Source organism: Leuciscus leuciscus (assembly GCF_965113295.1).
Source record: "Leuciscus leuciscus genome assembly, chromosome: 24".
Taxonomy (NCBI): Eukaryota; Metazoa; Chordata; class Actinopteri; order Cypriniformes; family Leuciscidae; genus Leuciscus; species Leuciscus leuciscus.
Window position 1 is genome coordinate 7,472,501 of NC_138723.1, and position 8,874 is coordinate 7,481,374.

The 8,874-nt window shown below is 45.7% G+C and overlaps 1 long non-coding RNA gene across 1 annotated transcript; it reads left to right on the plus strand.

The window, feature by feature from the left end:
- The first annotated feature begins 1,095 nt into the window (after positions 1 to 1,095).
- LOC309489853 lies at positions 1,096 to 2,408 on the plus strand. The gene is made up of 3 exons (XR_014202542.1): positions 1,096 to 1,553; positions 1,742 to 1,802; positions 1,941 to 2,408. It is a non-coding gene; the product is annotated as an uncharacterized lncRNA (long non-coding RNA).
- Positions 2,409 to 8,874: the final 6,466 nt, after the last annotated feature.

Consider the following 8,874-nt stretch of genomic DNA (forward strand, 5'->3'; position numbering starts at 1 on the left):
GTTGAGGCGGATGTTTTGTCTGAGCCCGCCTCTTCCTTGTCACCCACGTACGAGTTACTGGATGTAATTATTTGCACCAGCGTCAGACTGACTCTAAACTGGACGGTGGCTAGGCGAGCGGCAGGTCACAAACATTCGTCTCCTGCAAGCCTTCCGTTTCTCCCAGACCTCTATGATGAGGTGTTGAGGTCTTGGGGGAAATCTTTTTCTGCCTGTATGTTCCCACCCAGCAAGTCCAACTACGCTAACGTTAAGGGGTTGGAGGAACATGGGTAGGTGAAGATGCCCTGGATGAAGGAATCGTTAGCTGGTTATCTCTCATCCGGCGAGGCTCCCACTTTGCCCTTAAAGTCTTGTTAGTTTACATCTAAACTTGTGGGCAAAGCGGTAGTGGGCCAACCTGGTGGTGTTGCAGGGATACCAAGCCGCACGTCCTGATTTTGCCGAGTTAGACATGTTCCCGGGTCAACATATTTTGTTGATCTAGGAACAACATTCCTGCTGTCCAAAACTTTTGTCCTAACCCTATCCCTCCCCCTAAATCAGAAGGGAAATGATAGGTTAATAACACTGATGCAGAAGCACCAAACCCTAGTTGTAAGCCTAAACTTGACACAAACTCTAAACTTGTCCCTCAAATCCGATTGGTTTATGGGAATTTTGTTCCAGGAACATGTTGTACATGGTGAAATCAGCTACCAAGTTGACCTCTTTAGGGACGCTGATGTTGGGACACAGTCGCAGAGCTCCGCCACACCACCGACCTTGCCCCAAGAACTTTCCACATGTGTTTTGAACTACATTTCCAAGAGATTTTTCCTTTTCTTGATCAGGAACACACTTATGTGTCATATATCAACACTTTAACCATTTATAGGCTTATTTACATCTCAGGTTTTAAGCTGTATTTATGTTAAACAACATTAGTTCATATAAATGTCAAGCAATAAACGTATTCAAATAGCTATTTAAATAATTTGACAAACAATGCATTTCAGATGTGAGTTTGCAGTGTATTACACAGTATAAAAACCAGAGATCCATCAAGATCCCTCAAGCTGTGTTTCGAGCAGTAAAGCGTGTCCAAAGTCACAGGCCATCATTTCCCACGCTTGGATTTGAGATGTAAAGTACAGTGAATCCTGTAAATAAGTTAAATAGAGTACGCTTAAAGGGATACTCCACCTTTCACAAGCTAAACACATAGCAGACATTGTGATTCGTCTGAACAATGCATTTGGACAGCGGTGTTGCATGATTTACACTATTGTTTGGATTACTACACGCTGAAGGGGCAGCTTTATGTCCCATTGGGGATGAAGAGGATTAAGAAAATAAATAATATTGTAGAAGGGATTTTGTAAGGCAATTTGAAAGTTTTGATATAGACCCGGAAGTGTCACAAATGTTGAAGTGTCACGTCATCTACATGGGAATTCACTGGACCAAGCCCTGGTTTATTCACATCCATCCAGTATTTAAGCCACATTATCACAGATGCCAGAGTAATACAGACTGTGACATTACAGTAACTGGACGAGAGCATCAGCAAGGTAACTCGCTCATCTCTTGACTTATGCTACATTTATGGCTTTTGAATCTGTTTATTACTGGTAACTGAATAATCACAATCCACGAGCAAGCAAAGTTTGTTATAAATGAAACTATATTACTCTGTGGTAAACAATATTTAGTGAATACATGTTTCACATTAATCTCTTTAAGTGCTTTTGTTTTGTAGGATGAAGTCAATACAGGCAATGTTACTGATGCTTTTTATTGCATCTGTCTTTTCAAAACCAGTAAGTATTAGTTACCTGTTTTATTTTACATTTTTATTTTTTATGATATTCTAATATGTATAATTGTTACTTTTCTTGCTACTTCAGTTTGTGTGCTATTAATAATAATACTTTTTTTTCAACTGTTTTAATCCCCAGTTTCCTTTGCGCAGAAGATTTGATTCATCAGACTCAAGATCCAGTTCCAGAGAGGATTCACACTCTGAATCAAATGAGTCTAAATCAAGTGAATCTGAATCTTCTGAGGAAGTTATTGTGCCACGCACATTCCCTCCAACTAGAAGAAAAACAAATCCGCCGACCACTGTCAGGACAACAAAACCCACAATCTCCACGACAGCCACTCCAACTAGCAGAACAACAAATCGGTCAACCACTGACCAGACAACACAATCCACAATCTCAACAACAGCCACTCCAACTAGCAGAACAAGAAATCAGTTGACCACTGACCAGACAACACAATCCACAATCTCCACGACAGCCACTCCAACTAGCAGAACAACAAATCCGTCAACCACTGACCAGACAACACAATCCACAATTTCCACAACAGCCACTCCAACTAACCAAACAACAAATCCGTCGACCACTGACCAGACAACACAATCCACAATCCCCACGACAGCCACTCCAACTAGCAGAACAACAAATCTGTCGACCACTGACCAGACAACACAATCCACAATCCCCACGACAGCCACTCCAACTAGCAGAACAACAAATCTGTCGACCACTGACCAGACAACACAATCCACAATCCCCACAACAGCCACTCCAATTAGCAGAACAAGAAATCCGTCGACCACTGACCAGACAACACAATCCACAATCTCCATGACAGCCACTCCAACTAGCAGAACAACAAATCCGTCAACCACTGACCAGACAACACAATCCACAATCTCCATGACAGCAACTCCAACTAGCAGAACAACAAATCTGTCGACCACTGACCAGACAACACAATCCACAATCTCCATGACAGCCACTCCAACAAGCAGAACAACAAATCCGTCAACCACTGAACAGACAACACAATCCACAATCTCCATGACAGCAACTCCAACTAGCAGAACAACAAATCTGTCGACCACTGACCAGACAACACAATCCACAATCACAACGACAGCCACTCCAACTAGCAGAACAACAAATCTGTCGACCACTGACCAGATAACACAATCCACAATCTCCATGACAGCCACTCCAATTAGCAGAACAAGAAATCCGTCGACCACTGACCAGACAACACAATCCACAATCTCCATGACAGCCACTCCAACTAGCAGAACAACAAATCCGTCAACCACTGACCAGACAACACAATCCACAATCTCCATGACAGCAACTCCAACTAGCAGAACAACAAATCTGTCGACCACTGACCAGACAACACAATCCACAATCACAACGACAGCCACTCCAACTAGCAGAACAACAAATCTGTCGACCACTGACCAGATAACACAATCCACAATCTCCATGACAGCCACTCCAATTAGCAGAACAAGAAATCCGTCGACCACTGACCAGACAACACAATCCACAATCTCCACGACAGCCACTCCAACTAGCAGAACAACAAATCTGTCGACCACTGACCAGATAACACAATCCACAATCTCCATGACAGCAACTCCAACTAGCAGAACAAAAAATCCATTGACCACTGACCAGACAACACAATCCACAATCACAACGACAGCCACTCCAACTAGCAGAACAACAAATTTATCGACCACTGACCAGACAACACAATCCACAAACACAACGACAGCCACTCCAACTAGCCGAACAACAAATCCATCAACCACTGACCAGACAACACAATCCACAATTTCCACGACAGCCACTCCAACTAGCAGAACAACAAATCCGTCGACCACTGACCAGACAACACAATCCACAATCTCCACGACAGCCACTCCAACTAGCAGAACAACAAATCCATCGACCACTGACCAGACAACACAATCCACAATCTCCACGACAGCCACTCCAACTAGCAGAACAACAAATCCGTCAACCACTGACCAGACAACACAATCCACAATTTCCACAACAGCCACTCCAACTAACCAAACAACAAATCCGTCGACCACTGACCAGACAACACAATCCACAATCCCCACGACAGCCACTCCAACTAGCAGAACAACAAATCCATCGACCACTGACCAGACAACACAATCCACAATCACAACGACAGCCACTCCAACTAGCAGAACAACAAATCCGTCGACCACTGACCAGACAACACAATCCACAATCCCCACGACAGCCACTCCAACTAGCAGAACAACAAATCTGTCGACCACTGACCAGACAACACAATCCACAATCCCCACGACAGCCACTCCAACTAGCAGAACAACAAATCTGTCGACCACTGACCAGACAACACAATCCACAATCCCCACAACAGCCACTCCAATTAGCAGAACAAGAACTCCGTCGACCACTGACCAGACAACACAATCCACAATCTCCATGACAGCCACTCCAACTAGCAGAACAACAAATCCGTCAACCACTGACCAGACAACACAATCCACAATCTCCATGACAGCAACTCCAACTAGCAGAACAACAAATCTGTCGACCACTGACCAGACAACACAATCCACAATCTCCATGACAGCCACTCCAACTAGCAGAACAACAAATCCGTCAACCACTGACCAGACAACACAATCCACAATCTCCATGACAGCAACTCCAACTAGCAGAACAACAAATCTGTCGACCACTGACCAGACAACACAATCCACAATCACAACGACAGCCACTCCAACTAGCAGAACAACAAATCTGTCGACCACTGACCAGATAACACAATCCACAATCTCCATGACAGCCACTCCAATTAGCAGAACAAGAAATCCGTCTACCACTGACCAGACAACACAATCCACAATCTCCATGACAGCCACTCCAACTAGCAGAACAACAAATCCGTCAACCACTGACCAGACAACACAATCCACAATCTCCATGACAGCAACTCCAACTAGCAGAACAACAAATCTGTCGACCACTGACCAGACAACACAATCCACAATCTCCATGACAGCCACTCCAACTAGCAGAACAACAAATCCGTCAACCACTGACCAGACAACACAATCCACAATCTCCATGACAGCAACTCCAACTAGCAGAACAACAAATCTGTCGACCACTGACCAGACAACACAATCCACAATCACAACGACAGCCACTCCAACTAGCAGAACAACAAATCTGTCGACCACTGACCAGATAACACAATCCACAATCTCCATGACAGCCACTCCAATTAGCAGAACAAGAAATCCGTCGACCACTGACCAGACAACACAATCCACAATCTCCACGACAGCCACTCCAACTAGCAGAACAACAAATTTGTCGACCACTGACCAGACAACACAATCCACAATCACAACGACAGCCACTCCAACTAGCAGAACAACAAATTTGTCGACCACTGACCAGACAACACAATCCACAATCACAACGACAGCCACTCCAACTAGCAGAACAACAAATTTGTCGACCACTGACCAGACAACACAATCCACAATCACAACGACAGCCACTCCAACTAGCAGAACAACAAATCTGTCAACCACTGACCAGACAACACAATCCACAATTTCCACGACAGCCACTCCAACTAGCAGAACAACAAATCCGTCGACCACTGACCAGACAACACAATCCACAATCCCCACGACAGCCACTCCAACTAGCAGAACAACAAATCCGTCGACCACTGACCAGACAACACAATCCACAATTTCCACGACAGCTACTCCAACTAGCCGAACAACAAATCCATCAACCACTGACCAGACAACACAATCCACAATTTCTACAACAGCCACTCCAACTAGCAGAATAACAAATCCGTCGACCACTGACCAGACAACACAATCCACAATCCCCACGACAGCCACTCCAACTAGCAGAACAACAAATCCGTCGACCACTGACCAGACAACACAATCCACAATCTCCACGACAGCCACTCCAACTAGCAGAACAACAAATCCATCGACCACTGACCAGACAACACAGTCCACAATTTCCACGATAGACACTCCAACTAGCAGAACAACAAATCTGTCGACCACTGACCAGACAACACAATCCACAATTTCCACGACCGCCACTCCAACTAGCCGAACAACAAATCCGCCAACCACTGACCAGACAACACAATCCACAATTTCCACGACAGCCACTCCAACTAGCAGAACAACAAATCCGTCGACCACTGACCAGACAACACAATCCACAATCCCAACGACAGCCACTCCAACTAGCAGAACAACAAATCCGTCGACCACTGACCAGACAACACAATCCACAATTTCCACGACAGCCACTCCAATTAGCAGAACAACAAATCCATCGACCACTGACCAGACAACACAATCCACAATCTCCACGACAGCCACTCCAACTAGCAGAACAACAAATCCGTCAACCACTGACCAGACAACACAATCCACAATCTCCATGACAGCAACTCCAACTAGCAGAACAACAAATCTGTCGACCACTGACCAGACAACACAATCCACAATCACAACGAAAGCCACTCCAACTAGCAGAACAACAAATCTGTCGACCACTGACCAGATAACACAATCCACAATCTCCATGACAGCCACTCCAATTAGCAGAACAAGAAATCCGTCGACCACTGACCAGACAACACAATCCACAATCTCCACGACAGCCACTCCAACTAGCAGAACAACAAATCTGTCGACCACTGACCAGATAACACAATCCACAATCTCCACGACAGCCACTCCAACTAGCAGAACAACAAATCCATCAACCACTGACAAGACAACACAATCCACAATCACCACGACAGCCACTCCAACTAGCAGAACAACAAATTTGTCGACCACTGACCAGACAACACAATCCACAATCACAACGACAGCCACTCCAACTAGCAGAACAACAAATCTGTCGACCACTGACCAGACAACACAATCCACAATCACAACGAGAGCCACTCCAACTAGCAGAACAACAAATCTGTCGACCACTGACCAGACAACACAATCCACAATCACAACGACAGCCACTCCAACTAGCAGAACAACAAATTTGTCGACCACTGACCAGACAACACAATCCACAATCACAACGACAGCCACTCCAACTAGCAGAACAACAAATCTGTCGACCACTGACCAGACAACACAATCCACAATCACAACGACAGCCACTCCAACTAGCCGAACAACATATCCATCAACCACTGACCAGACAACACAATCCACAATTTCCACGACAGCCACTCCAACTAGCAGAACAACAAATCCGTCGACCACTGACCAGACAACACAATCCACAATCCCCACGACAGCCACTCCAACTAGCAGAACAACAAATCCGTCGACCACTGACCAGACAACACAATCCACAATTTCCACGACAGCTACTCCAACTAGCCGAACAACAAATCCATCAACCACTGACCAGACAACAGAATCCACTATTTCTACGACAGCCACTCCAACTAGCAGAACAACAAATCCGTCGACCACTGACCAGACAACACAATCCACAATCCCCACGACAGCCACTCCAACTAGCAGAACAACAAATCCGTCGACCACTGACCAGACAACACAATCCACAATCTCCACGACAGCCACTCCAACTAGCAGAACAACAAATCCATCGACCACTGACCAGACAACACAGTCCACAATTTCCACGACAGACACTCCAACTAGCAGAACAACAAATCTGTCGACCACTGACCAGACAACACAATCCACAATTTCCACGACCGCCACTCCAACTAGCCGAACAACAAATCCGCCAACCACTGACCAGACAACACAATCCACAATTTCCACGACAGCCACTCCAACTAGCAGAACAAGAAATCCGTCGACCACTGACCAGACAACACAATCCACAATCTCCATGACAGCCATTCCAACAAGCAGAACAACAAATCCATCGACCACTGACCAGACAACACAATCCACAATCACTACGACAGCCACTCCAATTAGCAGAACAAGAAATCCGTCGACCACTGACCAGACAACACAATCCACAATTTCCACGACAGCCACTCCAACTAGCAGAACAACAAATCCGTCGACCACTGACCAGACAACACAATCCACAATTTCCACGACAGCCACTCCAACTAGCAGAACAACAAATCCTTCGACCACTGACCAGACAACACAATCCACAATCTCCACGACAGCCACTCCAACTAGCAGAACAACAAATCTGTCGACCACTGACCAGACAACACAATCCACAATCCCCACGACAGCCACTCCAACTAGCAGAAAAACAAATCCGTCGACCACTGACCAGACAACACAATCCACAATTTCCACGACAGCCACTCCGACTAACCGAACAACAAATCCGTCGACCACTGACCAGACAACACAATCCACAATCACAACGACATCCACTCCAACTAGCAGAACAACAAATTTGTCGACCACTGACCAGACAACACAATCCACAATCACAACGACAGCCACTCCAACTAGCAGAACAACAAATCTGTCGACCACTGACCAGACAACACAATCCACAATCAGAACGACAGCCACTCCAACTAGCAGAACAACAAATCCGTCGACCACTGACCAGACAACACAATCCACAATCTCCACGACAGCCACTCCAACTAGCAGAACAACAAATTCATCGACCACTGACCAGACAACACAGTCCACAATTTCCACGACAGACACTCCAACTAGCAGAACAACAAATCTGTCGACCACTGACCAGACAACACAATCCACAATTTCCACGACCGCCACTCCAACTAGCCGAACAACAAATCCGCCAACCACTGACCAGACAACACAATCCACAATTTCCACGACAGCCACTCCAACTAGCAGAACAAGAAATCCGTCGACCACTGACCAGACAACACAATCCACAATCTCCATGACAGCCATTCCAACAAGCAGAACAACAAATCCATCGACCACTGACCAGACAACACAATCCACAATCACTACGACAGCCACTCCAATTAGCAGAACAAGAAATCCGTCGACCA